This window comes from Triticum dicoccoides, chromosome 6B, assembly GCF_002162155.2.
Source record: "Triticum dicoccoides isolate Atlit2015 ecotype Zavitan chromosome 6B, WEW_v2.0, whole genome shotgun sequence".
In the NCBI taxonomy this organism is placed as follows: Eukaryota; Viridiplantae; Streptophyta; class Magnoliopsida; order Poales; family Poaceae; genus Triticum; species Triticum dicoccoides.
The window spans coordinates 20,670,817-20,685,919 of record NC_041391.1 but is presented as its reverse complement, the minus strand read 5'-3'; positions in this window follow the sequence as shown (position 1 = coordinate 20,685,919).

Here is a 15,103-nt window from a genome sequence, read left to right as displayed (position 1 = left end):
AACAGAATTGATCACATAAAATTGCACGAACACACGCGCAAAAAAAACTGATAGCCAAGGGCCCTCGCCGTGCCCTTACTTTTCCCTCTTTATTTCTATTTTCTTTTCTTTTCTCACACCGGTGCAATCTTCATGGCGCAGCCATGGTCACATGTGTATATACATGACCTGAAGCGACGTACAGCAAACCTAGACCTACACGGTCACGTGCTAATCCTAGCCGGACCTGGACATGACTTACTCCAAACTGGACTGCTGCCCCGACTCCTAAGTTCCTAACTAGGACCAGTACTAACTCCTTTCACGTGGGTTACTCCAAATTAGGACACTACCTATCCGACCAGATTACAACTCAACATTATTGCTAACAATCTCTGCCTAACTCCACAACTCTAGTAGAAGAAGTCTCGGACGCACGGAAACCCTAACTCTACAATGATGGACGGCGAGACGCGGCGGCCACCACCGGCGGCCATTGCGCGCGCCGCATCCAAGGTGCTCGGCAACGACGACCTCCTCATCGAGATCCTCCTCAGGGTCGGCTTCCCTACCACCCTCGTCCGTGCCGCCAGCGTCTGCAGGCGCTGGTACCTCCACGCATCCGATCGCAAGTTCCTCCGCTGTTTCCGTGACCGCCACCCACCCCGTCTCCTCGGCTTCTATGCCGTGGTCGACAAGGACTGGTCAGTGACGACCGCGTGCTTCGTGCCGATGCTGCCTCAGCCTCCGGAGCTTGCCGCCGTCGTCCGCCAAGTAAGCTCCAACTTCGACGCCTACCAAAGAGCACCCAAGGTGTCGACCTACATCCTTGGCTGCCGGAACGGCCGCATCTTCATCTGCCAGCAGGATGGAAGTCCAGGAACGGGAGACACATTGGGAGTGCACAACATGCTGTGCCCTGAGATGGGCACGACCATGTTCCCACCACACCCAGTCCCCGAGTTGCAGGACGGCAGTTGCTATACTTACTACGAATTCCTCTGCAAGGAAGAAGAAGAAGGTCGCGTGTTGTCTTACTGGTCTTTGTTGATGAATTCTACTACAGCGGGAAATAACACCATGCACGTGTATTTCTTGCGAGACGGTGCCTGGTGCATACATAATTTGGCCATAGACCAGATTCCTCACATACCGTCAGAACGACCAATTGTGGTCGTTGAAGACAAAATCTATATGACAGCTGGTTGGAAGCATATTACTGTCTTGGATTTGACGGCCTCGAGTTTCTCCATAATTCAGCTGCCACAAGAGGTGGAGTATGGCAAGGGAAGCACCATGTTTTCACGGGCCGATGATGCAAACAGTGTGTATCTCATCCATGTCAAGGAGCTTGAAGTTCGAATATGGCTCCACAAAGAGGCCACTTGGTTGCTTGTGGACACCATTTGTTTGCATGACATGCATGCTAGTTTGGATATGTCAGACAACAATGCCCGTCCACAAATAAGCCAGGTGGGGGACAATGCGGAGTTTGTGTTATTGGAGATGGGTGAGAGCGTACTATACTTGGATGTCAAGTGCAGAACACTGCGTAGAGTGTATGACTTGGTAAAAGAGGATGGACGTCCTAACCGGTTTGTTGGGGCGAGAGGACCGGCCCCCGCTCCTAACCCTCGTCGCCGCCTCCACCTTCCCCGCCAGATCCCGGCCGGATCCGGCGAGTCCCGCCGCGCGCAAGCCAGATCCGGCGCCCCTCCCCCCACTCCTCCCTCCCCTCCCCTTTTCCGCCCTCTCGCCGCCTCCCCGGGGGCGGCCGGGGGCGACCAACGCGCCTGCTCCCTCGTTCTCCCCACGCCTCGTCCCTCCCCGCCGCCGCCGGCGGGCGCCCCCGGCTCTGGCCCGGGTGGTGTCGGCGTCGGCGGGATCTTCCCTCCCCGCGCGTGCGTCCTTCCTGCCCGGGACGGGGGACGGCGGCGGTGTTGCTCAGCTTGGCGGCGGTCCGGCTACTCGGCGGCGGTGGCCGGCGGTAGACGTGGTGGAGGTGCTGCTCCTTGGCGGCGTGGCAGCTTGGTTGCGCGGGGTGGCCGGCGGCGCGCCCCCGGCCCAGATCTGGGCCCTCGGGCCTCATCTGGGTCCTAGCGGGCTGCCCCCCGGCGTGGCCTCGTTGTCTGCGGCGCAGTGAGGAGGATGAGCAGCTTGGATGTGGGGCGGCGGCGCCGCCGGCGTGCCGGCAGCAGCGCGAGGGCGGGAGCTTTACGGGCCCACGAGGGCTTGGCCGGGCCTGTGGGCCCACGGACCTGGTGTGCTCCTGCTATTGCGTCCGGACGGCTACCGTCGCTGACGGTGGAGGTGGGGCCCTCCCGCGTGCCGATGGTGCTGATGCCCTAGTCCCGGCTCTGATTCTTCGACGTGCTATCCTCACTTCGTGGTGCCGTGGTAAGACGGCGTGGGGGCCTCACGTCCGCGTTGGCGCAGGGGGGGTGGTTGGTTTGGTGGCAGGCTCCAGAGCGCCCGAGGTGCGGGTTGGGATCGGGGGAAACCCTTGTTGGCATGGCCGACACCAGCGCGGTGGTGCCTGAGGGTGCCACCTAACCTTCCGGGAGGGCGTCGGGGCTACCCTTCCTCTCGCCTTGTCGTGTGCCGGGGGAAACCCTTGGCAGCAGCGTCGTCATCGTCGCGTTCCTTCTTGGAGGTGTTGATAGGTGCCGGTGCTTCGGAGTCTTGGAGTCTAGTGGAAGATCCCGGTGGGCCCCGCGATCACGAGGCTTCTTCGTTTTTGTTGATCCGTCGTTGTCGGCATTTGTTTCTTTTGCTCTTTCTTTGTCGTTTCTTTTGGGCGTGTCTGTGCTGCTTCCGCCCCAGCACCTATCCATGTATGGTTCGGTTGGTTGCTTTGTATACAAAGCGGGGGAAACCCTTTTTCGGTGAAAGAGGATGGACGTTTGATTTACCATCCTTTTACGATGCTCTGGCCTCCCACATTCCCGGAGCTAAAGAATGACTCTGCAGCGTTTGCCCCTTGAACTTTTCTGTATATATAGTGCTTTTGTTGAGTTTACAAAGATTTGGACTGTGCATCATGTTAATCTCATTCTTGCATCTTCTTTTTCTTGCCATGTGTTTTAAAGTTTTCCTTTTGCGACAAACATGTTTTAAAGTTGAAGTGTCAAATATATAGCTTGGATCAATGCATCGCCACAATCATCAATTATTTATGGAAACAATCGCCGTTGGCATTCACGCAATCCTCCATTACTTTTAGCAATAGTTCATTAGCACGACACACTATTTAATATAGCTACGGAATGGCGGTAGGTACATTTTTCATACCTGTAAGATGATTTGTAAATGCTACAATTTGTTCTTATGTATGTGGTCGGTGAGTTCAGAATGACAAGGAGGGCATCTAAAGAAATTAAAGATGGAGGGGTTAGCAATTGGAAGAACGGTTTTGTGTCATCCAACTCCATTTTTTCAGTGGCGATATTATATCATTGAACTCATATTCCTCCAAAAGAAAACTCCCTCGACTCGAGCTGATCTTTATGAAATTGTCAATACTCTCTCTTTTAGAAAGTTGTAATAGTATGTAGTCAACTTTTCATGTCCGTATGCTGAAGCATGCCATTGCACACATGGAATTTAGCTTTGGATCGTGTAGTCGTATGTTGTGGGCTTTAGTATTATAACACCTGCTGTTGGTGTGTGTTTCCTGGTTCAGATGTAGCACAATGAATATTGTCCTCGTACATGTCAAGTGTATCCGTGTATGTATAATCCAGTCTAAGGATGTCCATTCGAGGTACGGGATGATTTAGTCTCTATTGATCGAACAGTTGTACCATTTTGATTTTTTCTTCAGTGGTTCGCAACATTTGACTGCGGTCATACAACTACCTGTCTTGTCACATTCTCTTTTTCCATTGATGCATAACCAATCACATCCATCCTGGCTGATACTTAATCTGTTATTTTCCCCTGCTTCTTTCTCTACTTTTAACAGAAATGTCATGTGAAGAACAAGCATATATATGCATAACTAATCATGGAAGGGAGTTGTTGGACGACGTTCATGCTGCCGCCATGGACGAGCTGCGGTTCCTTGGTCAAGTTGGTAAGCGTCCACTCTGCTACTGACTGACTGCAGCACCAGTGGTTCAGTGCGCCGAAATTCAGTTAAACCACCGCTCAACACTCACATCTGAATTCTGCTGCTTTGTGTGTACGCTTGATGTAGTTGCTGTCGTGAGACAAGAACGTGCGTTTCCTATTTTGCATCATTTGTTCTTGCATCATCGGTCGACTTATTGGTGAGAAAACAACTGTGGATTTACCTCTATTAACCTTGTCCATTTTCCTTCGAAAAACTGACCCTACCACACAAAAACCATACAAGATCGACTCGTTGATTGAAGTTTTCATCAGTCATGACAAAAATTTCACTTGGAAAGAAACTTTTAACCATTGCAGTGCCAGCATTCTGATACTTTGATAAATGTCATTTCGGCCGTGGCTTGTATACCGAATTAACCATTATTTGCAGTGTAATTTTGCGTATGTACTTATTTGAAGTGGCATCTTTCGAATAGTCAGAGTGGACAGTAATATGTGGATTTGTTAGAGTACGTAATAGGCCCATTAGTCTTAGGGTTAATTAGAAATAAGGATCGTTTGCTTAAGGGTCAAGTTAGCCTTACTTGAGAGTCAAGTAAACCTCTCTATATAAAGAGAGGAGATGTATCAATCTAATCAAGCAAGAATTAAGAAGGAAATCCCTTCCCTCTTGCCCGGCCGTGGGCAAAAAGGCCCCCGGCCGGCCCTCTCGCGCCCTCCTTCTAACAGCGCCATAACAATTTGGTATCAGCTAGCTTTGGTTCGATCATGTCTTCATCGTCGCCAAGCCTGTCTCTTCAGCTGCCGGTCACCTTGTCGCCTCAGGCGACCACCACAATCGTTGCCCTGCTCCTGCCCACGTCGGGGTCCTCCGTCGCGCCCGCCCCCGCCGTCCTCACCTGGGAGGAGGTGTCCGGGGTGTTGCGGGACCTAACCCAGGCGGTCCAGAAGATCCACTTGTTCTTGGCCGGGTCCTACGGGCCGCACCCGGCTGCGGCGCCCATCGCCGCCCCCGCGCCGTTGTGGCTGCCGTGGCAGCCGCCGCACAAGGCGACCTTCGCCGCGCTCGCCGGGCCGCTGCAGCTGCCAACCATCGCCACCACCGCCCAGCCCTGGCTGAAGTGGCAGCTGCCGCTGTTGGCGGCCTCCGCCGCACCCGGCGCTCCGCCGCAGCAGCCGTTGCCGCTGCCCGGCGCAGCACCGCAGCAGCTGCTGCAGCCACCGTCGGTCAACTCCGCCGACCAGTATGGGATGCCCTACGACGGGAGTGCGACAACCTCGTTCCCATCAGCGCCGCCGCCATCTCAGGGCGTCCACGTCCAACAGATCAAGTCCCCGCCATCGCTGTCACCGCTTCCGTCTTGGATCGCTACCCGCCACGTGTCGGCGGCGGTGAGGCTGCAGGCTGCTGCACGCGGCCTCCTAGCGCGTCGGCGTGTGCGGGAGATGCGTGGTCTGCAGCTGCCGCTCCTCCAAGTTGCCATTCGCTGCACAAAGGACCTCGATCTCGTCTGTTGCGTCGGGGATCTTGGCCACGCGGTTTCCCCCACGGGCGGCGGGCATGCTGTTTTCCCCGCGGGCAGCGAGCTCAGAGTCTACGACATCGGCGGTTGGGAGGGCGCACCCCTCCTCGTCATTCTCCATCGCAAGCCCTCCACTCTTCCCTGTGCAGTGCAGACCAACAGCCGTCCGGCGGGGAGAAGGCAGGGTGTCACCGACAGGAGCGCACAGCGTAGCACCATTGCTTTCCGCCGCCAGCCGCCGCGAGGGCGCCTCTGCTGGTCACTCTTGCGACCACTTCCAGGTGGTCATACACATGCACTCCTTTTGTCCAGGTGGTGTCCATGGGATCCAGGTGGCTGTACACGTGCACGTCCGACGTGCGGATGGTGTCCACTTTTTGCTAAGGGGTCCAAAATAAAGCGTCCCAGTCCATTTCAAGTTGAGAATAATAAAACAAGCCGAGATGTAAAAGGCTTGTTTTTAGGTGTTAGATTTGTGTTGCGTCGAGTCATGGTTATAAGTTGGTTAGGCTGTAGCTCGAGGACAAGCTGCATGTCCAGGTGGGGTGTAGTGTTAGAGTACGTAATGGGCCTAATGGGCCCATTAGTCTTAGGGTTAATTAGAGATAAGGGTTGCTTGCTTAGGGGTCAAGTAAGCCTTGCTTGGGAGTCAAGTAAACCTCTCTATATAAAGAGAGGAGATGTATCAATCTAATCAAGCAAAAATTAAGAAGGAAATCCCTTCCCTCTTGCCCGGCCGTGGGCAGAAAGGCCCCCGGCCGGCCCTCTCGCGCCCTCCTTCTAGTAGCGCCATAACAGAATTATTAAGGTCAAGATAAGTGCAAGGCCAAAACATGCAGAAGAAGCCATCCAGTTATGGGTGAAGGATGATCTGAGTGCATGACACATCACCACCCTCACCCAATCCCAGATAGACTAGAACACGCTTTAAACATGTCTTAGATTAGGCCAACTCTAATTGATCCCGTAAAATTAAAGAAGGATCTGGCCGAGTAAACCTTTAATGGAGTATTTTTACTCCACTGAGTTTTGGTCGAATCTAGCCGATCCCCTAAAATATAACGGAGCAATTTTCTTTTCACTTGCATTTCATTTTTGGCAACAGAAACAAATTTCATTGCTTCTTTATTCCATTGAACGATATAACTCACCAATTCTTCGCTACGAGAACGAAGCCAAAGAGAACAAGAACCGCAATTAGACACTTCATGGATATCCAACTTTCATAACTGCTCCCACTAGTGGGATTAATATTTTCTCTATGTCTTCATTGTTAATTCTCTGTATTGGCTTATGTTCTAGTAAGGAGTGCACTTGAAGGGGTGCACGAACATCTATTAAATTTCTTGCTACCAATTGATCAATGTAATCTTCTTTCCAATACCAAAATTTGCATCAATCTTACACATAAATTTGAGCAAACAATGTGCTACAAATTGCGCCGAATCCTATGAACAACTGAATCAAAAGAAGCACTCACCCCATCTTTTTGCACTTGAAGAATATCCATCCAGGGTGTTCCGGCGTGGTTGAAACTCGACGCACAACCTGTCGCGGGCAGTCGATGCACTTTATGACCGGCAACGGGGAACCGGCGAGTTGCTGGGACAATGCCGAGCCCGGCCAATGGTCGGGCCTGTCTTTGTCGGCGAACTACCGACAAGTGTGATCCGAGTGGCTAGAGGTGGATGCTATACCTGCATGCGGCGCAGAGGCTTTGTTGGGGCTATGCGGTTCGGTATCTGGCCAATCCATGACCAAGGCATCGTCGTCGGTGGCCGGATGCGTCAAACCCGCCCGCGGCGGCGAAAGACGCAGATCTACCGATTCTACACCAGCGACGGTGCGAGAAAGGCACAAATCCGGGTGAGCAAGGACCACTGCAGGGCCTACGGAGCGATCCCGGTGGCGAGTGGTGGCCGCTAGGGGCGGGATGGATGGCGCCAGCGTAGATGAAGGAGTAGAGACTGTAGCACCATATTATTTTTAGAACTCTCTCTAATCCATATTAATTTTCGCGTACTTCGCACAAAGTTACAACTTTGTAATAAGTCGGCCACAATTAATATGGATCAACGGAAGTACTTATCTTGTTTTCATTCAGTTTACTCTAAAATCAAAAGAAAGTTTCAAAAGTGTGAACATATTTTTTGATTTTGATTTTTTTTAAATGTGAACGTCTTTAATATGTCTATGATTTTTTGGGAAAACACGAGTATTTTATGGAAGGAGAACATTTTTTGAGTTTTTTTTATTTTCTAAAACACGATCATATTTTGAAATTCCAAACATTTCTCGAAAAAATCAATCAATCAATCAAGTTTTTGTAAGTATGAACTTTAAAAATTCTGATGAAAATTTCGAAATTCTGATTTTTTTTCATTTTTTTAAAATAAAAAACATTAATAATAGGGAAAATATCCGGAATGTTTATAAAATTGGTAAAAAAACGTACCAAACCTTTCACTAGGTTCGCTGAGTGGCAACTTTGTGCGAAGTGACGTCCATGCCCCTGTCCGCGACGACTGACTGATGTATGTTTTTGACCAGTTTGAGATAAGAAATTAAAATAAGAATGACTTGTAACTTTAATCAAACTCGTGATTTTGTTGCGAGTCAATTACACCGGTGGTGCTAAAACTTGGCGTGAACAGTCACTTTGGTCCTACAACTTGTGGCATTGAACTGATGTAAAAACTTTCGCACAAAAAAAAAGAACTGATGTATAAACTAGGCTTGGGCGTGCAAATACGGTGCAAATCGCATTTGGATACGAAAGTGGCGCTGACTAGGGTCACCTACGTGGCGCGGGTCCCGCTATCAGCTACCGAACGACATGTAGGCTGTTATTTTGTAGAAAAATCATCTCGCAATTTTACTTCGCTAAGTGGCAGCTTTGTGCGAAGCCACGTCCATGCCCCTATCCGCGACGACTCACTGATGTATTTTTTGACCAGTTTGAGATAAGAAAGTAAAATAAGAATGATTTTTTTTAGGGGTATCAAACCAAGGATCTCTTGGGTTCCCAAGGGGGGAGGTAATACAACCAGCTGACCTACCAATCTTTGATGACCATAAAACAACACAAACTATTAAGTACCAAACACCGGCGCAGATTCGAAATATTTCTGAAATTCCGAACGCAATTTATTCTAAGGCAGCGCAAATCATTAAAAACTGTAATGTTTTCTGAAAATTGTGAACAATTTTGTGAAATAGGAACAGTTTCTGTAATTCCACAGCAAAATTTGGAAAAGCGAACATTTTTTAAAGCTCCCAAAGAAAATTTGAAGCACGGGCATTTTTTGAAAACTGTGAATAATTTTGAAACTCCTAAAAAATGGAAACATGAAAATTTTAAAAATATTGAAAACAGTAACATTTTTTAAGTTCTGAATAATTGGTTCATAACCTTAAGAACATTTTTTTACAAACACAAATGGAAATTGGAAAACACGAACATGTTTTTAAATTTGCAAACAATTTTTGAAACACGAACTTATGGAGTCCGTATGGCCCATTTGCCACTATTAATTTTTTATAAAATATGTATATTATAATCATGTGTTACAAAGATTTTTCTCACTGATGGAGTCTACACCGACTGAGGATTTCATCAAGATTCTTGTAACACTGTGGGCGGTTTGGCATGCTGGGAGAAAGGCTATCCATGAGCATGTATTCCAGGGGCCGTTTGCTACTAATCAGTTTGTCAAGAATTGTCTAAGGGAGCTTTAGATTTGCAAACTCTTGAAGCAACTGACAGCTATTCAAACACCTTTGAGACAACATCACAGATGGATCCCGCCGCCTGCATGTCACGCGATGCAATGGAAGGGACTTGCAGCGCTGTTTGCAGGGATTCCAGTGGGAAATATCTACGCTCTTCGACGATAAAATGTCAAGGTATGACTGATCCAACATTATTGGAGGCTTTGACTAGTCGAGAAGCGCTCTCACTTGCTCTTGACTTATCACTTGAAGACATACAGATAGCTTCAGACTGTCAAGCTGTGATAAAAAATATCCACAAAAATATTGGTGGGCTACACTCTAGCATAATTAAGAAGATCAATCTTACATCTCAGCAGTTCTCTCGATGTTCCGTCATCTTCGAAGGAAGAGAACCTAATCTTGAGGCACATAGCCTCGCTAAACATACTCTAGGCCTTTCTTTAGGACGCCATGTGTGGCTCCTTAATTCGCCGGATCTACATTGTATTCCTATGAACTTTTATAATTAATAAAGTCAAGTGTGTTTAGACTAAAAAAATGTGTTACAAAGAACATAAATGTTAATAAATTAAACTAAATTACAAAGAACATAAATGTTACAAGGAACACTTTTATATAATGCATGAACATTCCATTAAAACAGTAAACATTTTTAAACATATCTAAGCATTTATTTAAATATATAGAAAACAAAATATATTTTATATTTTTGTTACTTATGCATATTATTTCGTGAATAATTTTGTAATTTATATTTTAATATATTTGTAACTATTTATGATATATTATTTATATTACATATTATTTTAATTTACATATATTTTATAAACTCCTATAAAATAAAAGTGCAAATGGGCTGCACAGAGTGCATTCTGTTATAAGATTAAAAGGATATAAAAACAATCAATATTGGGTTAAAACTTTCAACATTTGTAAACTTGTACTCCCTCCGTCCGAAAATAAGTGTCTCAACTTTGTACTAACTTTAGTACAAAATTGTACTAAGGTCCCAACATAAGTGTCTCAACTTTGTACTAACTTTAGTACAAACTTGTACTAAGGTCAAGACACTTATTTTGAGATGGAGGGAGTATAAGCATTTACTGAAATATACGGAAAAATAGAAAATAAATTTGATATCTTTCATAATATGCATATTATTACGTGCATATTTTTGTAATTTATAATTTAATTATATGGACACATTTCAATTTAATACGTATATTTTATAATGCAATTTATGTATATGTAAATTTTATAATGCAATTTCTGTATATGTATATTACTTATAATGCAAGACTACAATTTCTGTATATGTATATTACTTATAATGCAAGACTACAATTTCTGTATATATATATATATATACAACATGGGCTTTATTTGTATTGTTGAGTATAAAAACATATTTATCTTTCATAAATATTATTTTAAATATATGTATATTTGTGAAATAATACATAAATGATTTTGAAAAATATTTATTTATTTTGTATGTAAAATGTTTATACCGCAAGAATAATTGAAAGTTATGTTTTTATCTTCGATTAGAATTTACATACAAGTTACAAGTTTAAAAGAAAAATAGGTGCCAATGGGCCGCATTGACTACAGGCCATTTCAGCTCTAGGAGCAACTTTGTTTGACACATTAAACGGGAGTTATGTATCATAGACGTCCCCTCGAAAGAAAAGAATATTGTATCATAGACGTTATTATGTTATTGCTTTACTGACTAAGCACTAAAAAAATGTCAACATGGACTTTTGTGTGATAAATAAAAAAATTGGAGGGTGTTTTTGTGAAGAAGAAAAATCACATGCCCTGCTTCCCGCCTTTCAGTCACTGTGAGACTTTTTCCTTTTTTATGTGAGATTTCTTGTTTTTTGTCTTCTTCATATCAATCTCTACCACCATATTTTATTTCACCCATAGTGTTATATCCATGGCTTGCGCTCATGTATTATGCGATGGTTAAAAAAGCTGAAGCGCGTTAAAAAGTACTCCCTCTGTTCGGAATTACTTGTCACAAAAATGAATGTATGTACAACTAAAATACATCCAGATACATTCATTTTTTGGACGAGTAATTCTGAACAGAGGGAGTATGTATGAACCGATTGCTTGGCTGACAAGGCTATATGATTTATACTTTGTGTTCGGAAGAAGGAGCATGACAATGCTATATGATTTTGTAGGGATAGAGTTCTTTAGCATTGATACTTTGAAAGTCGTGATTGTTCATTTATATGTCTGAGTATTGATGTCTTTATGTCAAACTATAGAGTATTGCTTTGAATAATTCGGATCCAAATATTCATACCATAAAATAGAGATTATATGATGAACATGTTAGGTAGAATTTCACATCAAAAATTCTACTTTTAACATTACCTACTCGAGGACGAGCTGGAATTAACCTTGGATGCTTTACACGTCTTCAACATATCATTAATTTTTTATTGTTCCATGATATTATAATATCAATCTTGGATGTTTATATGCATTTATCTGCCATTATATATCATTTTTTGGACTAACTAATTAACCTAGTGTTAAGTGCCAATTGCTGGTTTTTTTCTTGTTTTTGGTTTTCCAAAATTCTATACCAAATGAAGTCCAAATGCCACGAAACTTTTTGATGATTTTTTCGTGGACAAAAGGGACCCTTGAAGCTTCGGAAGGAGACCAGACGTGGAATGAGAATGCCACAAGGCACAAGGGCGCGCCCAAGGGGTAGGCGCGCCCTTGTACATTGTGGGCCCATCATTGCTTCATTTGACATAATTCGGCCTCTATAAATTCTCAATCAGGATACCAGTAGAGAGCAACCCAAAATAATTTTTCCGCCGCTGCAAGTTTCTGTTCTTCGGAGATCTCATCTGGAGGCCTTTTTTGGCACCCTGTCGAAGGGGGAATCAATCATGGAGGGCTTCTACATCAACCTTGTTGCCCTTGCGATGATATGTGAGTACTGTACCATAGATAATGGGTCCATTGCTCGTAGATAGATGGCTTCTTCTCTCTTTTTTATCTTCAATACAATGTTCTCCTCGATGTTCTTGGAGATCTATTTGATGTAATCTTATTTTGCGGTGTGTTTGTTGGGAACCGATGAATTGTGTGTTTATGATTAGATTATACATTAATATTATTTGAGTCTTTTCTGATTTCTAATATGCATGATTATTATAGCTTTGTATTTCTCCCTGATCTATCTTTTTTGTTTGGCGCCCAACTAGATTGATTTATCTTGCAATGGGAGAGGTGATTTGTCATAGGTTCAATCTTGCGGTGTTCTATATCCCAGTGATAGAAAGGGACAAGACACATATTTGTATTATTGCCATTAACGAGAAATCCATGGGGTTTATTCATAGTGATTGGATTTACTTTTTCTAAATTATGTCATCTTACTTAAGGAGTTACTCTGTTCTTTATGGACTTAATACTCTAAATGGATGCTGGATAGCGGTCGATGTGTGGAGTAATAGTAATAGATGCAGGCAGGAGTCGGTCTACTTGTCTTAGACGTGATGCCTATAGACATGAACATTGCCATGTATATCGTCATAACTATGTGCTTTTCTATCAATTGCCCAACAGTAATTTCTTTACCCACCATATGCTTTTTGTTCGAGAGAAAAGCCTCTTTTGTAAACTATGCCCCCCCCGGGTCTATCTTTATCATATATAAAATCCAAAAATATATTGCTGCAACTTATTTACCATTCTTTTGTTTTGTGTTTTTTATCCATCTACCATTATCAGACTTGATCCTTGCAATTAACTGCCGAGGGGATTTAGAAACCCCTTGATCGCATTGGATGCAAGTATTTTTCTTTTATGTGTAGGTGTTCACGAGGTCTTGTGTGATTCTCCTACTAGATTTATAACATTGGTTCTTAACTGAGGTAAATACTATCTCTAATTTATGGCATCTTCTCTTCGAGAAAATCCCAACGCAGCTCAGAAGTAGCAACTGCCCAACTCAATTTCACCAATACCAGCTACAAACTTACAATATATGACTTAGGATGTTGTTAAGCTTATGACTTAGGATGTTGTTAAGCTTATTGTAATTAATAGTTCTATCCATCTTTTAATCTTTCCCTTTGCTACCATGCTACTCTTGGCAATGAAGATATCACTAGAGATGCTGTCGTTTTTATTTTCATTTGCTATTTTTGGTCTTGCCTTGAATGTTTAACTCTGTCAATTATAATTATTACCAGTACCAATTTCAATGACTATACTTGGTTGTTTTTAGTTAAGCGTGCCTTATTTATTTCAGTACTGCACACTATGTGATGTTCAAGTATGAACCGTCAGCTCAATTTCACCAATACCAGTTACAAACTTACAATACTTCACTTAGGTTGTTGTTAAGCCTATTGTAGTAAAAAGTTCTATCCATTTTTTTAATACATCCATTTGGTATCGTACGACTCTTCGCAATGAAGATATCACTAAAGATGTCATCGTTTTATTACCATTTCCTATTTTGGTGGATGTTAATCCTATTCTAGTTAGCATTGCATTTCCATGTACTTACCCAGGCCCACAATGGGTGATACTGTTGTTTGTCTTCGAGTTTAGCTGTATCCCATGTCTTAAAATCCCTTTGTTCCTAAATATAAGTCTTTCTAGAGATTCCAATATAGACTATATATGGAGCAAAATGAGTGAATCTACATTCTAATCGAAACTATGTCTATATACGTCCATACGTAGTTCATATTGAAATCTTTAAAAATTATCATTTACTGGTTGTCAGTAGGTACATATATTAGTGGTACAGATCCATGCTTCGACCCCTTTTGCCTATGGGGCAATAAGATATTCATGAATAAGCATCAAGTGAGGAAACTAACAAAGTTTGTTAGGCGAAAGAGACGGGTGATGGGAATTAAACTCTTTATTTATAATTTGTCCAAAACAATAGTGAACTTTAGGATGGTAAGTAATCTGTTACCTTTCCCCCTGCCCACAACGAGTTACCCTATTAGACATGCATATTTTCTCTTTTTAGTGGTTTCCAAAGAAATTTATTGATGATTACCTTACAAACTACATGTCCGGAGTTGAGGCAACTAAGGTTAAACTATATAATTTATACTCTCATGATAATGGTCTGGAAGTCTTCATGAAGACGATGAAGGAGGGGCGGGCGATCGTCACAAGGGTTGGACAAAAGTTGTGCGCGCCTTTGACATACAGGAGGGCACATTATGGGCATTTTGCTTCTTCAACACCATTGTGCTGAGAATTCAAATTCCACATTTCATAACTCAAAATTCAAAATTTCCAATTTTAATAATAAATTACAGGGGAAAATAAAATTAAACATGAGGGTATAAAATAATGTACACACGGTTAGTGAGAAAAGAAAATATGCGATGAAAAAAATATAGAACATGCGGTTTTCTGACGGGAAACATTCGTGATGCTCAAAGGACAAACACACGGTTTCGTCTCATGTGCGTGTGGATTTCTAGCAGTACCACACACGGTTCCGTTTATATGCGTGTGTGATTCATGGTAATACGACAAACGTTTTAAGCTTTTATGTGTGTGTAATGTTGGACAGAAAGAAGACGGTGCATATGGAGCCCGTGTGTGATAGGAATACCTAACACACACGGTTATGAAATGGACACGTTGGCGATAGTAGAGGCACCACACACATTTTACATTTTTAACTGTGTGTGATAACATACTTTTCACAAACACATCAGTAAACTAAATGTTTGTGATATCCATCTTTTCCACAAGAGTATAGTTGCGTAATC